Below are 23,191 nucleotides of genomic sequence, written 5' to 3'. Positions count from 1 at the left end.
TTGAAGCCAAGGCCAACAGTGTGACGGTCTTGCACGTAAGATATTTTACGTCCACCTCCTGTAACGGTTCAAACCAGTCCAATTGGAGGAACTGCAGCACCAAATTGAGATCCCAAGGTACCGTGGGAGGCACAAAGGGAGGTTGGATGCGCAGAACACCTTTCAAGAATGGCTGGACCTCAGGGAGAGAAGCCAATTGTTTTTGAAAGAAAATGGACAAGGCCGAAATCTGGACTTTTACGGAGCCCAGACGTAGGCCCACATCCACACCTGCCTCCAGAAAAAGCGGGAAAAGTCCCAGATGAAATTCCACCGCAGAATAATTTCTGCTTTCACACAGAGAGACCTATTTCTTCCAAATACGGTGGTAATGTTTAGACGTTACCGCCTTCCTGGCTTGTATCATGGTCGGGATAACTTTGTTAAGGATCCCTCTACTAGCTAGAATCAGCTGTTCAACTACCATGCTGTCAAACGTAGCCACAGTAAGTCCTGATAGACGAACGGGCCCTGTTACAAAAGATCCTCACGAAGAGGTAGAGGCCACGGATCTTCGAGGAGCATCTCCAGAAGGACCGCATACCAGGCCCTTCTTGGCCAGTCCGTAGCAATGAGTATTGCTTGAACCTTATCCCTTTTTATTCTTTTTAGAATTCTTGGGATCAGAGGAAGTGGAGGAAACATGTACACCATCTGATAGACCCATGGAGTCGTCAGAGCGTCTACCGCCACTGCCTGTGGGTCTCTCGACCTGGAACAATACCGCTTGAGCTTCTTGTTGAGACGAGAGGCCATCATGTCGATTTGTGGATATCCCCACCGATGTGTCAAGCACCTGAACACTTCCGGGTGAAGGACCCACTCCCCCGGGTACAGGTCGTGTCTGCTGAGGAAGTCTGCTTCCCGTTTGACTACTCCCAGAATGAAGACCGCTGACAACGCCACAGCGTTTTTTTCTGCCCAGAGGAGAATTCTTGACACCTCTGACATTGCTGTTCTGCTTTTCGTTCCTCCCTGTCTGTTTATGTACGTCACTGCCATCACATTGTCCGACTGGACCTGAATGGCCCGATCGTGAAGAAGATATGAGGCCTGCATCAGGGTGTTGTATATAACCAGAATGTTAATTGGAAGGATGAACTCCTGACTTGACCATCTTCCTTGAAACTGCACCCCCTGGGTGACTGCTCCCTAACCTCCGAGGCTTGCGTCTGTGGTTAACAGGATCCAATCCTGAATTCCGAACCAACGACCCTCGACGAGGTGAGAAATATGTAGCCACTACAGAAGGGAGATCCTGGCTTTTGGCGACAGATGGATCCTCTGGTGCATGTGAAGATGCAATCCGGACCATTTGTCCAACAGATCGAGCTGGAAGGGTCTTGCGTAAAACCTTCAGTATTGAAGCGCTTCGTAAGAGGCCACCATTTTCCCCGGAAGGAAAATGCATAGATGAACCGATAACTGGGTTGGCTTCAGGACATCCCGAACCATTGACTAGATTACCGATGCCTTTTCCAACGGAAGGAACACTTTTTGCGACTCCGTGTCCAGTATCATTCCCAAGAATGGGAGCCTCTGTGTTGGCTCTAGGTGAGATTTCAGAAGGTTCAGACTCCACCCGTGATCCTGGAGAAATTTGGTTGAGAGACCAATGCTGTCCGGCAACCTCTCCCTGGACGGCGCCTTTATCAGAAGCTCGTCCAGGTACGTGGAGAGACCAAATGGCAGATCCTGGAACTGGTAGTTACAGTTCTGCTGTGCAAACCGTAGATAAGCCTGATGAGGCGGCCAGGTCGAAATGTGAAGGTACGCATTTTTGATATCCAGAGTCACTAGGAATTCCCTTTCCTGCAGACCTGAGATCACCGCTCTCAGAGACTCCATCTTGTACTTGAACACTCTTAATAACTGGTTCAAGGACTTGAGGTTCAGAATCGGTCGTACCGAACCGTCCGGTTTCGGTACTACAAACAAGTTGGAATAGTACCCCTTGTTGTGCAGATGAGGTGGAACTGGAAAAATGACTTGAGTTTTTACCAGTTTTTGGATGGCATGCTGTAAGGTTATACTTGCCTCTTGTGAAACTGGTAAGCATGATTTGAAGAATCTGTGAAGTGGGAGCTCTTGGAACTCCAGTCTGTAGCCCTGGGAAATAAGATCTATGACCTAGGGATCCCGGCACGAACTTGACCAGATGTGACTGAAGAATTTTAGTCCGGCTCCCACCTGACAGTCCTCCAGGCATTGCGGTCCACCATTATGCTGAAGGCTTTGAGCAAGCAGAGCCGGAGCTCTGTTCCTGAGCACCTGCAGTTGCTGGTTTGTGTGGTTTACCTCTTGCGCCTCTGGAGGCCGTAGAAGCACCTCTGGATTTGCCCTTAAACTTGGCCGTCTGAAAGGACTGTAAGTTTGAAGCTGAGTAAGCTTTCCTGGCTGGGGGGAGCTGCGGAAGGAAGATACGTAGACTTAATAACAGTAGCTTTGGAGATCCATTTGTCTAGTTCGTCTCCAAACAATGCCTCTCCTGTGAATGGTAGGCCTTCCATGCCTTTCCTGGAGTCCGCATCAGCAGTCCACTGGTGTAGCCACAAGCCCCTGCGTGTCGACACTGCCATAGCAGTGGTGTGTGCATTAAGCAAGCCTATTTCCTTTATGGCTTCCACCATAAAGTTCGCAGAGTCCTGTATATGCTGCAGGAGTAAAACAACATCCCCCCTAGACAAGGAATCTAACCCCTCAATTAGGTTACCTGACCATTTAGCAATGGCTTTTGTGATCCACGCATATGCAATAGTGGGTGTTTGGGCCACACCAGCAGCTGTGTACAATGATTTGAGTGTAGTCTCAATTTTATGATCAGCCGTGTCTTTTAGGGAGTCTGCACCAGGGACAGGCAATACAATTTTTCGTGACAGCCTAGAGACTGATGCGTCCACGATCAGTGGATTTTCCCATTTTTTCCTATCCTCCAGAGGAAAAGGAAAAGATGAGAGCAACCTTTTAGGGATTTGAAATTTCTTATCAGGATTAACCCACGGTTCTTCAAACAGGGTATTCAATTCCTTTGACGCAGGAAAAGTGACTGAGGACTTCTTTTTTACATTAAACTAAGATTCCTCACACTCCTCTGACAACTTACCAGGAATTTGCAGAACATCTCTGATAGCCTCTATAAGAGCCTCTATTCCCTGTGACAGAGTAGTATCTCCCCCTTCCAAATCCACCTCACCCTTCTCCATGTCTGTCCTGTCAGAGTCAGACTGCAGGATATGGGCCAGAGATCATTTTTGCAGACAAATGGGAGGGGATTAAGATGCTGGTTTGGGGACTGAGTCTCTATTCATAAACTCATCCACAGTCTGTCTTAAGTATTGTGTCTCTCATTGTGGGATAATTTCGTAGAAATATTGGAGATCATTCCCTTAATGGAATTAACCCACTCCGGTTCAGCCCCGCTATTCTGGGAAGGTGCACTGCCCTGAGTACTCAGTAGTGAGCCCACTGTGTGAAGAGGAACACTCTGCTGTACAAGAAACACACTCTTTGCCTGACATAATGTAAATGTGACAGCACACACACACACACAGGAAAAGGTTAAGCACAATTAACCCACAAAGAGCCCTTCAGGGAGAGACAGAGTTATTTGGAGCCAGCCTCCACCGCGCTCTTATCGCTAATGCCAAGCTTAGCCGGGTCGCAACTAAGTACCCTGATAGGAGACTTAGTACACTAAGAATCGCTCTCCCCCTGCTATGACCCCCTGGTACCGCTGAGGTAATCTGGAGTCTCTACGGAGGAGCTGTGTGTCCCTGTAAGTCAGGGTCTGTGTCCACTGCAGAGGTTAAATGGCGCTGGTGAGCTGCTGGATCCGCTCATAGTGAAGGCTCCGCCCCTTCAATGGCGCGCGGTATTCCCGCTTTTTTTATACTGGCTGAGGTTATCTGCTGCTTAAAATGGAGAGAAAACCGTTTTAAGGCTGTGTTTGCCAGTGTGGGTAATGTGTACAGTGTACTGAGACGCAGCTGTGTACTGTGTCTGGAGACTCATTCCGCTCCGGTTAGAAGCCGTGCGTCTCCGTACCCTCATGCCGCCATAATGGCCGGCGCCCCGCTAACCGAGACCCCGGCTTAGTACTCACCACTCTTCATTCTTCTGGCTCTGTTAGGGGTTGCGGAGTGCTGTGGGAATGTACGCTCGCCGTGGTGGTGCTTGCAAATAGTTCCGCAGGAGCTCAGTGTCTTGTCAGCGGGGACCATTAACCCTTCAAGAGGTTGGACCGTTCACCCCCCTAAGTCCCACGAAGTAGGCAGGCAGGCTAGTGCCAACCAGCCCTGCTTGAAAATAACAAACATATAAAATAAATGCAGAAAACTCTTCAGGAGCTTCCATAAGCGTGACCGGCTCCTCCGGGCACATTTTCTACACAGAGTCTGGTAGGAGGGGCATAGAGGGAGGAGCCAGCCCACACTATCAAATTCTTAAGGGGCCCATGGCTCCTAGTGGACCCTTCTATACCCCATGGTACTAAATGGAACCCCAGTATCCTCTAGGACGTAAGAGAAATATAGTGCATATCGCACAGTGTAGAAACTCCTTGCGAGGTGGTCGGCGGCAGAGCACAAACATTGAGCGATATGACAACCATATCACTCAGTGACGTCATGCTGGGCCATGCAGGCAGCTCTTGGATGACAGTCCAAATTGAGATGCATTCACAGCCGACGGCAAGGGTTGTTAACGACCTGCAGGGCCGCGCATCGCTCGTCGTCGCCGGCATACACACTTGCCGAGAAAGTAAACAACATCGCTCAGGCAAGTGCGTATGCACCTTTATTGCATTTTGATGCTAATGTGTCGTTACTCTCTCAGAAAGGCTGGTTGAATGAAATCATTTAGATGCTGGCTTTTCTTCTTTCTTGTTGTACCCAAACCTTGTGTTCCTATTGGTTACTAGTAACACATGCATCTGTAAGTTATACCATCTTGCTTTATTTACCCTATGGCACAAGTATTATCTGTTGAGCCACCACAGACAACGACATCAAGTAGATCCCAAACTGTAGGACTCAGCTTTAAACAATTTGAATATATGATGTCCCGCTACAAGCAGATTGTTCCAAAAGTTTTCTTAATTTACAAGTGTTCGCTGCTGAAAGTTAATTTGTAACATCTACATTTTATATTGTGGTATCCAGCAGTCACACAGCTGGTGTAATTAGATCCTCTGCCCTGTATGAACCCAGAGAGGTGGACATAGATATCGAACTTTGTATCGCTGCTTCTTTGTGCATTGAAACTGTACAATGGCCATGGATCAGTCAGGTGACTTTATAAACAGCCTGCTGAGAACCCAATCAAATAAGTACAATTCATTACGAGCCTGTAGATGTCACTTGCTAGTGTCGTCTTTCATCATATTTTATTTTAATCAAGAAAGGTAACACCTGTGGTTTCGTCACAAAGGCTGCTTTTGTGAAATGAACACCCGCAGTCGACGAAGCAATTACATTTGTTGCCTGTTCCAAAGTGGGAAGTACTTCTATAGACCTCAGTAGGGATAGCTGAGAAGAAAAGATTGACTTGTATTATCTGCAGGCTAGATTAAGTTCTTCTGTAAGCCTCTCTCCTATACACTTTGTGCTGTGCCCCCCCAACCCTGCGCCGCAGATGCGGGCGTTAGTAGGATCATTCTGTAACCTGCCTGTGCAGGTGTTGCGTATATACTGTATAAAACACAATCCGAAGCTGGTTACACACTGACGCAATGTCGGGACAATATTTAGTTGCGGATGATTAGGGGCGGTATTCAATTACCGCTGATGAAATTCCCCAATGTTTCATCAATGTTTTTTCACCCGGAATATATGCAGGTTCAGCGAAACCTGTTGGTTTTCGGTTGAAATAGACCATTTTTGGGTGAAAAAAGGGATGTTATCGGGGATTTTGCTACGCCTTCCGGAGGCAGGTGAAACAAAATCCCCGATAAGCCACAGTACGCGCCGGCTTATCGGGCTATTTAGATAGCCGCCCCCCCCCCCCCCGGTGATACTTTTCATCCAACAGTATGTGCGGGTAATTGAATATCCCTCTGTGACTGATATCAGCTTGCTTAGTTTTAACCACCAATTTGCAGGTGCCCGCTGTCACTAGCACCGATGGTCTGCACATCAAACCTAATAATAATAATTTTATTTATATAGCGCTCTTTCTCCAAACAGGACTCAAGGCGCTTACCTAGTGATAACGCTAGTGACTATGTTATGTTTAATGAAGGAAGGAGCAACAGGTCACTCGGACTTTCATTACATCGCACAGTGTGTACACAGGTTCCGATATGTCAGCCCTTCGGGCCAGCATCTCAGCTGGGTGCACATTGCGCCAGTGTGTACCCAGCTCAACTCAATTAAGAAAGTTGAAACTCTGTTCGATTTAGCCTTGGAGAGAGAGAAACTACCAACCAATCAGTTCCGAACTGTCATTTTTCAGACACAGAGCGGATTGGCTGGTACTTTATTTCTCTCTGAGGCTAATGCTGGGTATCACCGGCCGCTATATTGTGGCCGCGCTCGCGTGTGTGTACCCCCAATATGTCTGCGAGACATATCGCGCCGGCCCTGCAGTACAGTCAATGGTGGATATATCTGCAGATATATTGGCGCATCTTGCGGTGTGTATGGCAATCCGTACACTTGCCGCAGAAGCTGCGGGTGACTGGCAGCACATGGAATTGCCCGCCCAGTTGTGATGTCAGGGGCAACACTTTGGACCGACAATCAGTAAATGTGCTTACCGATCATCGGATAGGTCAGTGTATTGGCTGTCAGCCTAGTGTGTACTCACCTTTAGTAAATAGACCCCCTATTCTGTTTTATCCCGCTTCCCTCCGCCCCATGACAAATGAAGCGATTGTGTTCTAGAAGCATGGCCTTTTGTTAATGTATTTTTTTTTAGTTTTCTAACTCTCATTTTAATAAATAGCCCATTCTCCTAAAGAAACACTTCATGGGTATAGTGCAACTGAGTGGTGTACCATGTGTAATTACATATTCTCCTCCAGGTCAGAGCTATTTATATTTATATTTCCAATGCTTTTTTAGAGTGGAAATGTTCTGCACTGCTATGCGGAACACATTGCATCAAACATAGCAAACTTCGGCCTCTCAGTCAGGGTTGCCACCAGAAATTGTGGGCCCAGTACAAATGAAACTGGCAGGGCCCGTCATCTTATTTGCCCCTACTACCTTGATTCGCCCTCACGTTCACCACCATTTTAAGGCCACCTGTCACAATGCTCCCTTGCACCACATATAACGTCGTCCCCCCTCCCCCATCCCAATATACGTTCGTAGCACCCTATGCTGTCCAGGCATGACGTGTGCTGGCTATATTCCCCCATGGCTGCCCTCAATTGTTACTGTGTTCGTTGTTAAAGTTATGTGCTTCGGAGAAAATCTAGGTGCACCTGTGCATGCACCGACAAATGACAGTATCAACACCTGTGCACGCACCGACAAATGACAGTATCAACACCTGTGCATGCACCGACAAATGACAGTATCAACACCTGTGCACGCACCGACAAATGACAGTATCAACACCTGTGCATGCACCGACAAATGACAGTATCAACACCTGTGCACGCACCGACAAATGACAGTATCAACACCTGTGCATGCACCGACAAATGACAGTATCAACACCTGTGCACGCACCGACAAATGACAGTATCAACACCTGTGCATGCACCGACAAATGACAGTATCAACACCTGTGCATGCACCGACAAATGACAGTATCAACACCTGTGCATGCACGACAAATGACAGTATCAACACCTGTGCATGCATCAAATGACAGTATCAACACCTGTGCATGCATCGACAAATGACAGTCATTTGTCGATGCATGCACAGGTGTTGATACTGTCATTTGTCGATGCATGCACAGGTGTTGATACTGTCATTTGATGCATGCACAGGTGTTGATACTGTCATTTGTCGTGCATGCACAGGTGTTGATACTGTCATTTGTCGGTGCATGCACAGGTGTTGATACTGTCATTTGTCGGTGCATGCACAGGTGTTGATACTGTCATTTGTCGGTGCGTGCACAGGTGTTGATACTGTCATTTGTCGGTGCGTGCACAGGTGTTGATACTGTCATTTGTCGATGCATGCACAGGTGTTGATACTATCAACACCTGTGCATGCACCGACAAATGACAGTATCAACACCTGTGCATGCACCGACAAATGACAGTATCAACACCTGTGCATGCACCGACAAATGACAGTATCAACACCTGTGCATGCACGACAAATGACAGTATCAACACCTGTGCATGCATCAAATGACAGTATCAACACCTGTGCATGCATCGACAAATGACAGTCATTTGTCGATGCATGCACAGGTGTTGATACTGTCATTTGTCGATGCATGCACAGGTGTTGATACTGTCATTTGATGCATGCACAGGTGTTGATACTGTCATTTGTCGTGCATGCACAGGTGTTGATACTGTCATTTGTCGGTGCATGCACAGGTGTTGATACTGTCATTTGTCGGTGCATGCACAGGTGTTGATACTGTCATTTGTCGGTGCGTGCACAGGTGTTGATACTGTCATTTGTCGGTGCGTGCACAGGTGTTGATACTGTCATTTGTCGATGCATGCACAGGTGTTGATACTATCAACACCTGTGCATGCACCGACAAATGACAGTATCAACACCTGTGCACGCACCGACAAATGACAGTATCAACACCTGTGCACGCACCGACAAATGACAGTATCAACACCTGTGCACGCACCGACAAACGACAGTATCAACACCTGTGCATGCACCGACAAACGACAGTATCAACACCTGTGCACGCACCGACAAATGACAGTATCAACACCTGTGCACGCACCGACAAATGACAGTATCAACACCTGTGCACGCACCGACAAATGACAGTATCAACACCTGTGCATGCACCGACAAATGACAGTATCAACACCTGTGCACGCACCGACAAATGACAGTATCAACACCTGTGCACGCACCGACAAATGACAGTATCAACACCTGTGCACGCACCGACAAACGACAGTATCAACACCTGTGCACGCACCGACAAACGACAGTATCAACACCTGTGCACGCACCGACAAACGACAGTATCAACACCTGTGCACGCACCGACAAACGACAGTATCAACACCTGTGCACGCACCGACAAATGACAGTATCAACACCTGTGCATGCACCGACAAATGACAGTATCAACACCTGTGCATGCACCGACAAATGACAGTATCAACACCTGTGCACGCACCGACAAATGACAGTATCAACACCTGTGCACGCACCGACAAATGACAGTATCAACACCTGTGCATGCACCGACAAATGACAGTATCAACACCTGTGCATGCACCGACAAATGACAGTATCAACACCTGTGCATGCACCGACAAATGACAGTATCAACACCTGTGCATGCACCGACAAATGACAGTATCAACACCTGTGCATGCACCGACAAATGACAGTATCAACACCTGTGCATGCACGACAAATGACAGTATCAACACCTGTGCATGCATCAAATGACAGTATCAACACCTGTGCATGCATCGACAAATGACTATCAACACCTGTGCATGCACCGACAAATGACAGTATCAACACCTGTGCATGCACCGACAAATGACACTATCAACACCTGTGCATGTACCGACAAATGACACTATCAAAGAAAACTGAAACAATCAACAAAATTCCAGTTGATGACTTGCATCTTTTTGAGCAGTGTTGGTAAATATTGGTCACTAATCTTCTAGAGCCAGGCGTTCTAATTTGAGTATCATGAGGAATTAATAGTGGGAGTGTAACGGGCTTCTCTAGGAGACTTGCTATCTTCCATATACTTTCCAAGGTCTGAGGTCAGCCAGTAGCACTTTGGTAAGTGTAAAACACAGGCCCTTGCAATAAACTTAACACTTGTTACCTCATAAATCCATTATAATTCAACAGATCATTAGACCAAATAAAACACACAATCTTAATTTATTTTATTTTATTTTTATAATTCCACTCTTAAGCTGGGTACATACTGGATGACTAGAACATCTTGCCAATGGGTCGAGGATATTTTGCGTTCGCCCCAGACCATGCAAGATTGCTAGTACACAATAGTCATTGTACTTAACGACATCTTGTGCCATCCTTTGTTACACTGCATGGCGCTGCAAATGATTGTGGAAGATCTGAAGATGCCATGAACGACGCACGGGAGCACACAATATTGCGTACACATTATACAATTTTATGGAGTCAAATCCCCATAGAAAGGGGAAAAGAAAAAGAAACCAGATAAATTTAAGGTGCACTCATCCAACTACTAAATCATTGATATGATTGTTGTTGTGAAACATGTATATCCACAGCAGCAATATCAAATAAAGGCTTAAATGCTCAATAACCTTAATTGATGTAGAGGATTATTTTATTATTCATTTATATGGGACTTAATTGTCCTTTATTGAAAATAGAGCGAAATATTAAAATTCATAGAATAAGAGACAGAGAATAGAAGGTGACAGAAATTGAACTATATGTGAATAAAGATTTAAAAACAAAGCTAATGTGTTTTTCCCTTCATATATTTTCCTGTGTTTATTTCAATTGTGCATTCACATACATATATTTGTGCAGCACTGTATCAATGCTATATTCATATGAGACCTGCAGTTTTCTTATATTTATTAGAGCCTGTTATGCTGCAATAGAGGGAAATATGCTGTCTTACTTTAGAGTTACCAACTGTTACATCGAATTGTAACCAAGTTTTTTAAAAATATGCAACAATAGATCTCCACTCCTGCCCTTAAGGCTGTGATTATAGTAACTTGATTATAATGATATAAATTGAGGAGCGACACAATGTTGCTAAATATGTAACTTATGCCTGAAATCCTACAGTGTCATATAGTGCAGAAAATGCTAGTATGATATTTTATAAATAAACTCAGTGTTTGAGAGAACTAATGGGGATGAGCCTGGGTAAATAATTTCACTACCCTGTGTTAAAGGCTGTCTATTTTATAAATCTTAATAATCTCTGACACCAACTACTGCTATTAATGATGCATAAATAAATGTGCAGGAAAGATGGGTTTAGTATATCCCATATGATGTTAGTCCACAGTGTTCTACACCATATGTATAGGTTGGTATTACGTATTAATTTAGCAGCAGTCGTTACTGGTACTCAGCAATATTAAATTGTGTCCATGCAGGACATATCAATAGCACTTAAATATTGCTAGTCATCAGTGCCGTTTCTTGCGGCGGGCGAGCCGTGCAACCGCACGGGGCGCCCGCCGCGGCACTTCTTCATACTTTGAAACCCCCTTCTCCCTCCTCCCGAGTGCCCAGCTCGGGGGGCGGGGTTTTGCAGAATGACGCGATTGCGTCGTGACGTCACGACGCAAACGCGTCATTCCGCGAAACCCCGCCCCCCGAGCTGGGCATTCGGGAGGAGGGAGAAGGGGGAGCCGCGCAGACGAGGAGGGAGAGGCGGCTGAAGAGCGGCGAGAACCGCTACAAATGTAAGTCAGCCCCTCTCCCTCTCTCTCCCTTTCTCCCTCCCCACCACCTGCAGTAATGTGTAAAATGGGGACCTGTCTGCCTTAATGTGTAAAATGGGGACCTGTCTGCCTTAATGTGTAAAATGGGGACCTGTCTGCCTTAATGTGTAAAATGGGGACACCTGTCTGCCGCAGTGTGTAAAATGGGGACACTTGCCTGCGTACTGTGTAAAATGGGGGCACGTGTCTGCCGCAGTGTGTAAAATGGGGACACTTGCCTGCGTACTGTGTAAAATGGGGGCACGTGTCTGCCGCAATGTGTAAAATGGGGACAACTGTCTGCCGCAATGTGTAAAATGGGGACACCTGTCTGCCGCAATGTGTAAAATGGGGACACTTGCCTGTCGTACTGTGTAAAATGAGGACACTTTTTCCTGCCGCAATGTGTAAAATGGGGACATTTGCCTGTCGTACTGTGTAAAATGGGGACACTTTTTCCTGCCGCAATGTGTAAAATGGGGGCACGTGCCTGTCGTACTGTGTAAAATGGGGACACTTGCCTGCCGTGCTGTGTAAAATGGGGTAGCGTGCCTGCTGTAATGTGTAAAATGAGGACTTTTTTTTTTTAATATCCTGTGGTGGCCGTGTTGATGAGATCAGATGAGGCCACGCCCATTTTAACAAAGCCACGCCCATCTTAATGAGGTCACGCCCCCTTACCGGGAGCGCGCGCGCCTTCGGCGCGCGCATGCTTTTCCTCTTTATATCTATGGGGGGGGGGGGCGCATTTTTTTATCTCGCACTGGGAGCCAAATTGGCTAGAAACGGCCCTGCTAGTCATGTTCAAGTAAGTTATAAATTGTATATGTACCAGAGGATCGTGCCCCTGTTTATCGACTGACTGCAGTGTACATACAATAGCAATAAATATCTGCTAAACACAGAGACAATCTTGTATCTGGCATTAACCCCCGTTGTCTCTCTTATTTGATATTAATGTCAGCTAACCCACAGCATATAGAGTTTCAGGTGAATATGAATGCGTTCAAAGACTCCTCTCTAACATGAGCAGGTTTGGCTCCTAATAATACACTATAGGTCTCACATGTATGTTGTATACCATTTGCACATTTTAAACATTGTTACTAATACGGGAACACATTGCTAAAGCCTATGCGCATTTCACTCCTAATGAGCTTCCTCAGGGCACCGAGGAAGCTCATTAGGAGTGAAATGCGCATAGGCTTTAGCAATGTGTTCCCGTATTAGTAACAATGTTTAAAATGTGCAAATGGTATACAACATACATGTGAGACCTATAGTGTATTATTAGGAGCCAAACCTGCTCATGTTAGAGAGGAGTCTTTGAACGCATTCATATTCACCTGAAACTCTATATGCTGTGGGTTAGCTGACATTAATATCAAATAAGAGAGACAACGGGGGTTAATGCCAGATACAAGATTGTCTCTGTGTTTAGCAGATATTTATTGCTATTGTATGTACACTGCAGTCAGTCGATAAACAGGGGCACGATCCTCTGGTACATATACAATTTATAACTTACTTGAACATGACTAGCAATATTTAAGTGCTATTGATATGTCCTGCATGGACACAATTTAATATTGCTGAGTACCAGTAACGACCGCTGCTAAATTAATACGTAATACCAACCTATACATATGGTGTAGAACACTGTGGACTAACATCATATGGGATATACTAAACCCATCTTTCCTGCACATTTATTTATGCATCATTAATAGCAGTAGTTGGTGTCAGAGATTATTAAGATTTATAAAATAGACAGCCTTTAACACAGGGTAGTGAAATTATTTACCCAGGCTCATCCCCATTAGTTCTCTCAAACACTGAGTTTATTTATAAAATATCATACTAGCATTTTCTGCACTATATGACACTGTAGGATTTCAGGCATAAGTTACATATTTAGCAACATTGTGTCGCTCCTCAATTTATATCATTATAATCAAGTTACTATAATCACAGCCTTAAGGGCAGGAGTGGAGATCTATTGTTGCATATTTTTAAAAAACTTGGTTACAATTCGATGTAACAGTTGGTAACTCTAAAGTAAGACAGCATATTTCCCTCTATTGCAGCATAACAGGCTCTAATAAATATAAGAAAACTGCAGGTCTCATATGAATATAGCATTGATACAGTGCTGCACAAATATATGTATGTGAATGCACAATTGAAATAAACACAGGAAAATATATGAAGGGAAAAACACATTAGCTTTGTTTTTAAATCTTTATTCACATATAGTTCAATTTCTGTCACCTTCTATTCTCTGTCTCTTATTCTATGAATTTTAATATTTCGCTCTATTTTCAATAAAGGACAATTAAGTCCCATATAAATGAATAATAAAATAAACCTCTACATCAATTTAGGTTATTGAGCATTTAAGCCTTTATTTGATATTGCTGCTGTGGATATACATGTTTCACAACAACAATCATATCAATGATTTAGTAGTTGGATGAGTGCACCTTAAATTTATCTGGTTTCTTTTCCTTTTCCCCTTTCTATGGGGATTTGCCTCCATATCCTTGTTTAAACCAGTTGGTAGCACCTTTATGAGCCTTCAAATCTTTTCTCATATATACATATATATATATGCGAATCCCTAAAATAGGGTTTCATTAGATATGATAATAGGCACTCCAACTTTGTGATTTACATCATAACTTACAAATCTCGGTGCGGGTTACCCTCCAGATCTGGTGGAAGCTTTTTGCTTGACCAGTATTGGAACTTTTGGATACACTATACAATTTGTCATTCTAATTCAGTGCAAAATGACAGATCGTTCAAATTATCATCTAGTGTGTACCCAGCTTTACATTCTGCCTGTACTCTATGTACAGATGCTTCTCACTTAACGAAGTACCTGTTTATCAACCACTTAGACTTAACACCAGCTCAGGTCTCTATCATACTTTGTATTATTCTAATCATTTTTATAGGTAAAACTCTAAAGTAAAAAGTCTATAGCAGAGGAGGCCTATCTTTTCCGCACATCTCTGATCAAAACTCTCCAAATTTCCAGGAGTGTATACTGCTGCACCTGTGTATAATGCCCACGTGAACTCTTGGGCTCATATGTTGTGTGTAAATCTGGCTCTGGTACTAGCCAGTGTCTCCTGAGCCATTTACCTCACCGCACGTCCCTGGTCTGTACATCAGCACCGATATACAGACCAGGATGTGTTAGAAGCACCAGAGCAGGAAAGAGGAACTGCATTGGTTGCGGCTGGTGCAGGGTGCTAGAATCAACAGTATGTATTTATGCTACAACTAAACCACCCACAATAGCAAAGCTCTTAAAATTTTTATAGTAATGTGTTACAAAAGTTCCGGCAAGTGGAAACAAACTTGACTCGCTTGCTGAAACAGGGCTGGTGTTAGAATGGACCCCCAACATTCTGTTTTTACTAAAACTTAAAAAATGCAGGGTTTTTTTTGTACAAAATCGAACTAAATTAAATAAAGCTGATTAAATAAATCATAACTGACTCAAAATATATGAATACAGTATATAAATACCATTATTACAGAACAGAACTCTGGATGCTGAAGACTCGTGGTCAAGTGCCCTCTAGACACCAGCAAAAATTTGGTGCAATGCCAGTACAAACTCACACTGTGGGAGGTATTTGCAGGCCCTTTTTTATAAATGAAGGCTGGCTGGAATCCTTCTAACAAGTGTTCAGATTTTGTTTGGCAGTGAGAACAATTAAATAGGATGGAACCTTTCTGTACATGTATAAATCCCAGACTCACCCCCTAGATCACACTCCCTAATTTAGAAAACGTAGAGAGCCCTTCCTTAGATGACTTGACAGACATGATGGCAACGTGTTTTGGATTCCCATGTGCACATAGACTGAACTGCGATCTTAATTAGAAGTTTGACAAGCCCACTCCAATAAAATGATGAGATTATGTGTAATTGTTGTCACAATCCATTAGCATTTAGCTAATCATGAGTCCACTAACAGGTCTGGCCTTGGTTGTGGCCTCAGGATGTTGATGATTATCTGCCCTCTTCATGCTGTTACTGGGACATAAGAGCAGAATTTCATTCGCCATCCTAATGACCTCTTTGAAGTCTATTAAATTAATGACCTCACTAATCCTGCTGTAGTTATTGTATCATCACATAATTGTCGTTCTTCTATTTTCTGGTTCGACCATTTACTAAAACCCATGCCCACTGTATGAAGATGCTCCATCATATTTGTGTAGAAGCTCCAGGACTCCATATGGAGGCATTTTACGCTTCTGCATTCAATGGGTGGGATTTCAGTGCCCATTCTTACAAACCACCTGACCAAAGTAACATGCTGGAGGTGGCCTTTCTGCCAAAGACACCAGCCCCTGAATTTTAGTCTGTCCACCATTGGCTGAAAACCACTTTAATGAAAATCTTGCTAGGATTGTATAAAGATTGTTTCATACAAAAAAGTAGACTATGGGCGCAGCATCAAATTTGTTCTCTAATGGGCAAAACCATGTGCATTGCAAGGGGGAAGGGGCATATATAACATTTGCAGAGAGTTAGATTTGGGTGGGTTGTTTTGTTTCTGTGCAGGGTAAATACTGACTGCTTTATTTTTACACTGCAATTTAGATTTCAGTTTGACTACACCTCACCCAAATCTAACTCTCTGCACATGTTATATCTGCCCCCATGCAGTGCACATGGTTTTGTCCATTAGAGAACAAATTTGCTGCTGCGATCAGGTCTGAATTAGGCCCTATATATTCTTCACTCCTTTCAAACCTACATTGGGAAACCAGAGTGAAATCAATATAAATTTGCATGGGATGTATAGTAAACTTATGGACATATCCAATTAAGCGCGGCAATTTTGTTTCTCCCGCAGCCTGCAAAATTTCAGGAAGCCGCAGGGTTTTTGGTATTCAGTTAGAGTCGAGAATTTTAGCCGCAGTAATTTATATAGAAATTAACAAATCTTTAGCATCAGAGCAGGCGCAAACTTATGAAAAATAGTTATTTTAAAGTCAGGACTTGGTTCAAAACCCCCTTGGACAGCCCAGTAATGACTAATTAGGCAAATGTCATTATTGGGGCGATATTCTGCAATGTGCAGAATAATGGGTTAAAAGATGTAGGAAAAGTATGCGGCATGCTGTGTGGATAGGACTGGTGTTTTAAACCAGGGCCGGTTCTAGACCTTGTGGCGCCCAGCGCAAAATTTTCCATTGCCCCCCTCCCTCCTCCAACCACAGGTGATACAGAATTTGTGCGTGCCTGTGGCGCGCGCCCAAAAATAGGGGTGTGGCTTCACAGGGAAGGGGTGTGGCCAGTTATGCCCCCCTGTAGCTGTGCCCCCTGTAGTGACGCTTACACAATACTTACCAGCCCCGCTCCTGCTTCCCGACCGCTGCGCTGCCCTCCGTCTCTGGTCGCCGGCTCCTCTCTATCATGACGTCTCTCCGCACAGACGATAGAGGTCAATTATGACCTCTAGCGTCTGACACTGGCGCCTTCTGCAGCTGGGAAGTGGAGGGCGCTTAATGTTTTAAACATTACAGGTAAGGAAATAGTGTTTGGTGGAAAAGTGGAAACTGTGTTATTCCTTTTTCTAAAGGCAAAAAGCTACTCTTGCACTTGGCTGATTTTGTTGTTTTCAACTTACCCAAACGCCCCATTCTCTAATGTCACATTTCCTCCCTAGAATGCACAAATGTCAGTGATGGAACCAATACATCTGGTTACAGTACTGCATACCTCTGAATATTTCAAATGGAAAAAATAAGAATTTACTCACCGGTAATTCTATTTCTCGTAGTCCGTAGTGGATGCTGGGACTCCGTAAGGACCATGGGGAATAGCGGCTCCGCAGGAGACTGGGCACAACTAAAAGAAAGCTTTAGACTACTGGTGTGCACTGGCTCCTCCCACTATGACCCTCCTCCAGACTTCAGTTAGGATACTGTGCCCGGAAGAGCTGACACAATAAGGAAGGATTTTGAATCCCGGGTAAGACTCATACCAGCCACACCAATCACACCGTATAACTCGTGATACAAATACCCAGTTAACAGTATGATAACAACTGAGCCTCTCAACAGATGGCTCAACAATAACCCTTTAGTTAAACAATAACTATATACAAGTATTGCAGACAATCCGCACTTGGGATGGGCGCCCAGCATCCACTACGGACTACGAGAAATAGAATTACCGGTGAATAAATTCTTATTTCCTCTGACGTCCTAAGTGGATGCTGGGACTCCGTAAGGACCATGGGGATTATACCAAAGCTCCCAAACGGGCGGGAGAGTGCGGATGACTCTGCAGCACCGAATGGGCAAACTCTAGGTCTTCCTCAGCCAGGGTGTCAAACTTATAGAATTTAGCAAACGTGTTTGACCCCGACCAAGTAGCTGCTCGGCAAAGTTGAAGAGCCGAGACCCCTCGGGCAGCCGCCCAAGAAGAGCCCACCTTCCTCGTGGAATGGGCTTTAACTGATTTAGGATGCGGCAGTCCAGCTGCAGAATGTGCAAGCTGAATCGTACTACAGATCCAGCGAGCAATAGTCTGCTTTGAAGCAGGCGCACCCAACTTGTTGGGTGCATACAGGATAAATAGCGAGTCAGTCTTTCTGACTCCAGCTGTCCTGGAAACATAAATTTTCAGGGCCCTGACTACATCCAACGACTTGGAAGCCTCCAAGTCTTTTGTAGCCGCAGGCACCACGATAGGTTGGTTCAGATGAAAGGCTGATACCACCTTAGGGAGAAATTGGGGACGAGTCCTCAATTCTGCCCTATCCATATGGAAAATCAGATAAGGGCTTTTACATGACAAAGCCGCCAATTCTGATACACGCCTGGCCGAAGCCAAGGCCAACAACATGACCACTTTCCACGTGAGATATTTCAATTCCACGGTTTTAAGTGGCTCAAACCAATGTGACTTTAGGAAATCCAACACCACGTTGAGATCCCAAGGTGCCACTGGAGGCACAAAAGGGGGCTGAATATGCAGCACTCCCTTAACAAAAGTTTGAACTTCAGGTAGTGAAGCCAGTTCTCTCTGGAAGAAAATCGATAGAGCCGAAATCTGGACCTTAATGGAACCCAATTTTAGGCCCATAGTCACCCCTGACTGTAGAAAGTGCAGGAAACGGCCCAGCTGAAATTCTTCCGTTGGGGCCTTCCTAGCCTCACACCACGCAACATATTTTCGCCATATGCGGTGATAATGGTTTGCGGTAACTTCTTTCCTAGCTTTAATCAGCGTAGGAATGACTTCCTCCGGAATGCCCTTTTCCTTCAGGATCCGGTGTTCAACCGCCATGCCGTCAAACGCAGCCGCGGTAAGTCTTGGAACAGACAGGGCCCCTGCTGCAGCAGGTCCTGTCTGAGCGACAGAGGCCATGGGTCCTCTGAGATCATTTCTTGAAGTTCCGGGTACCAAGCTCTTCTTGGCCAATCCGGAACAATGAGTATAGTTCTTACTCCTCTTCTCCTTATAATCCTCAGTACCTTTGGTATGAGAGGAAGAGGAGGGAACACATAAACCGACCGGTACACCCACGGTGTCACTAGAGCGTCCACAGCTATCGCCTGCGGGTCTCTTGACCTGGCGCAATACTTTTCTAGCTTTTTGTTTAGGCGGGACGCCATCATGTCCACCTGTGGCCTTTCCCAACGGTTTACAATCAGTTGGAAGACATCTGGATGAATTCCCCACTCTCCCGGGTGGAGGTCGTGCCTGCTGAGGAAGTTTGCTTCCCAGTTGTCCACTCCCGGAATGAATACTGCTGACAGTGCTAACACGTGATTTTCCGCCCATCGGAGAATCCTTGTGGCTTCTGCCATCGCCGTCCTGCTTCTCGTGCCGCCCTGTCGGTTTACATGGGCGACCGCCGTGATGTTGTCTGACTGGATCAATACCGGCTGGTTTTGAAGCAGGGGATTTGCCTGACTAAGGGCATTGTAAATGGCCCTCAGTTCCAGAATATTTATGTGCAGGGAAGCCTCCTGACTTGACCATAGTCCTTGGAAGTTTCTTCCCTGTGTGACTGCCCCCCAGCCTCGAAGGCTGGCATCCGTGGTCACCAGGACCCAGTCCTGTATGCCGAATCTGCGGCCCTCTTGAAGATGAGCACTCTGCAGCCACCACAGCAGAGACACCCTTGTCCTTGGAGACAGGGTTATCAGCCGATGCATCTGAAGATGCGATCCGGACCACTTGTCCAACAGGTCCCACTGAAAGGTTCTTGCATGGAACCGGCCAAATGGAATTGCTTCGTAGGAAGCTACCATCTTTCCCAGGATCCGCGTGCAGTGATGCACCGACACCTGTTTTGGTTTTAGGAGGCCTCTGACTAGAGATGACAGCTCCTTGGCCTTCTCCTCCGGGAGAAACACTTTTTTCTGTTCTGTGTCCAGAACCATCCCCAGGAACAGAAGACGTGTCGTAGGGATCAGCTGTGACTTTGGAATATTTAGAATCCAGCCGTGCTGTTGTAGCACCTCCCGAGATAGTGCTACCCCGACCAACAACTGCTCCCTGGACCTCGCTTTTATCAGGAGATCGTCCAAGTACGGGATAATTAAAACTCCCTTCTTTCGAAGGAGTATCATCATTTCGGCCATTACCTTGGTAAAGACCCTCGGAGCCGTGGATAGACCGAACGGCACCGTCTGGAATTGGTAATGACAATCCTGTACCACAAATCTGAGGTACTCCTGGTGAGGATGGTAAATGGGGACATGCAGGTAAGCATCCTTGATGTCCAGTGATACCATGTAATCCACCTCGTCCAGGCTTGCAATAACCGCCCTGAGCGATTCCATCTTGAACTTGAATTTTTTTATATATGTGTTCAAGGATTTCAAATTTAAAATGGGTCTCACCGAACCGTCCGGTTTCGGTACCACAAACATTGTGGAATAGTAACCCCGTCCTTGTTGAAGTAGGGGCACCTTTACTATCACCTGTTGTGAATACAGCTTGTGAATTGCCTGTAACACTGCCTCTCTGCCTGAGGGAGTGGTTGGCAAGGCAGATTTGAGGAAACGGCGGGGGGAGACGTCTTGAATTCCAGCTTGTACCCCTGAGATACTACTTGAAAGATCCAGGGATCCACCCGTGAGCGAGCCCACTGATTGCTGAAATATTTGAGACGGGCCCCCACCGTACCTGGCTTAGAGGAAGCGGGGGAGGACTTTTGCTCCTGGGAACTGGCTGTATGCTGCAGCTTTTTCCCTCTGCCTCTGGGCAGAAAGGACGCGCCTTTAACCCGCTTGCCCCTATTGGGCCGAAAGGACTGTACCTGATAATACGGTGCTTTCTTTGGCTGTGAGGGAACATGGGGTAAAAATGTAGACTTCCCAGCTGTTGCTGTGGAAACGAGGTCCGAGAGACCATCCCCAAACAACTCCTCACCCTTATAAGGCAGAACTTCCATGTGCCTTTTAGAATCTGCATCTCCTGTCCACTGCCGAGTCCATAACCCTCTCCTGGCAGAAATGGACATTGCACTTATTTTAGATGCCAGCCGGCAAATATCCCTCTGTGCATCCCTCATGTATAAGAGTGCGTCTTTAATATGCTCTACGGTTAGCAATATAGTGTCCCTGTCTAGGGTATCAATATTTTCCGACAGGGAATCTGACCACGCAGCTGCAGCACTGCACATCCATGCTGAAGCAATAGCTGGTCTCAGTATAACACCTGTGTGTGTATATATAGACTTCAGGATAGCCTCCTGCTTTCTATCAGCAGATTCCTTCAGGGCGGCCGTATCCGGAGACGGTAGTGCCACCTTCTTTGACAAGCGTGTGAGCGCTTTATCCACCCTAGGGGATGTTTCCCAACGTGACCTATCCTCTGGCGGGAAAGGGTACGCCATTAGTAATCTCTTAGAAATTAACAGTTTCTTATCAGGGGAAGCCCACGCTTCTTCACACACTTCATTTAACTCCTCGGATGGAGGAAAAGCTACTGGTAGTTTTTTCTCTCCAAACATAATACCCTTTTTTGTGGTACCGGGGGTAACATCAGAAATGTGCAACACATTTTTCATTGCCTCAATCATGTAACGTGTGGCCCTACTGGAGGTTACATTAGTCTCATCGTCGTCGACACTGGAGTCCGTATCCGTGTCGACATCTGTGTCTGCCATCTGAGGTAGCGGGCGTTTTAGAGCCCCTGATGGCTTTTGAGACACCTGGGCAGGCACAGGCTGAGAAGCCGGCTGTCCCACATTTGGTATGTCGTCAAACCTTTTATGCAAGGAGTCGACACTGTCGCGTAATTCCTTCCACAGCACCATCCACTCAGGTGTCGACCCCGCAGGGGGTGACATCACATTTATCGGCATCTGCTCCGCCTCCACATAAGCCTCCTCATCAAACATGTCGACACAGCCGTACCGACACACCGCATACACACAGGGAATTCTCTGACAGAGGACAGGACCCCACAAAGCCCTTTGGGGAGACAGAGAGAGAGTATGCCAGCACACACCAGAGCGCTATATAACACAGGGATCCCACTATAAATGAGTGTTTTTCCCTTATAGCTGCTTATATTATATATACTGCGCCTAAATTTAGTGCCCCCCCCCTCTCTTTTTTACCCTTCTGTAGCTTGTAGACTGCAGGGGAGAGCCAGGGAGCTTCCTTCCAGCGGAGCTGTGAGGGAAAAATGGCGCCAGTGTGCTGAGGGAGATGGCCCCGCCCCTTTTCCGGTGGACTTCTCCCGCTTTTTCTGGAATTCTGGCAGGGGTATTTTTACACCTATATAGCCTTCCTGACTATATATGGTGTAGATTTGCCAGTCAAGGTGTCTTATATTGCCCTCAGGGCGCCCCCCCCCACCAGCGCCCTGCACCCATCAGTGACCGGAGTGTGAGGTGTGCATGAGGAGCAATGGCGCACAGCTGCAGTGCTGTGCGCTACCTTGTTGAAGACAGAAGTCTTCTGCCGCCGATTTTCAGGAACACTTCTTGCTTCTGGCTCTGTAAGGGGGCCGGCGGCGCGGCTCCGGGACCGAACAGCGAGGTCGGGTCCTGTGGTCGATCCCTCTGGAGCTAATGGTGTCCAGTAGCCTAAGAAGCCCAAGCTACCACCAGTTAGGTAGGTTCGCTTCTTCTCCCCTTAGTCCCTCGTTGCAGTGAGTCTGTTGCCAGCAGATCTCACTGTAAAATAAAAAACCTAAATATACTTTCTTTCTAGGAGCTCAGGAGAGCCCCTAGTGTGCATCCAGCTCAGCCGGGCACAAGATTCTAACTGAAGTCTGGAGGAGGGTCATAGTGGGAGGAGCCAGTGCACACCAGTAGTCTAAAGCTTTCTTTTAGTTGTGCCCAGTCTCCTGCGGAGCCGCTATTCCCCATGGTCCTTACGGAGTCCCAGCATCCACTTAGGACGTCAGAGAAATGAAGATATTACAAACAGTGATGAGCCCAACCCTTCCCCCATATCCTCCTCTTCATCACACTAGCTGGGATTGTCTCATGACAACTGTTCAGCTTGAGAATAGGTTAATAGTAAAGCATTTGTTTACAGAACTTCATTGATATTTTACAG

The 23,191-nt window shown here is 45.9% G+C and overlaps 1 protein-coding gene across 5 annotated transcripts in view; it reads left to right on the top strand.

Moving 5' to 3' along the window:
• Positions 1-23,191, top strand: part of IMMP1L (inner mitochondrial membrane peptidase subunit 1) — a 147,525-nt gene that overhangs the window by 112,988 nt on the left and 11,346 nt on the right. The window lies entirely within an intron of this gene.

Source organism: Pseudophryne corroboree, chromosome 11 (assembly GCF_028390025.1).
Source record: "Pseudophryne corroboree isolate aPseCor3 chromosome 11, aPseCor3.hap2, whole genome shotgun sequence".
In the NCBI taxonomy this organism is placed as follows: domain Eukaryota; kingdom Metazoa; phylum Chordata; class Amphibia; order Anura; family Myobatrachidae; genus Pseudophryne; species Pseudophryne corroboree.
Note: the sequence above shows the minus strand (reverse complement) of the source record. Positions and strands in the feature narration are given on the sequence as shown.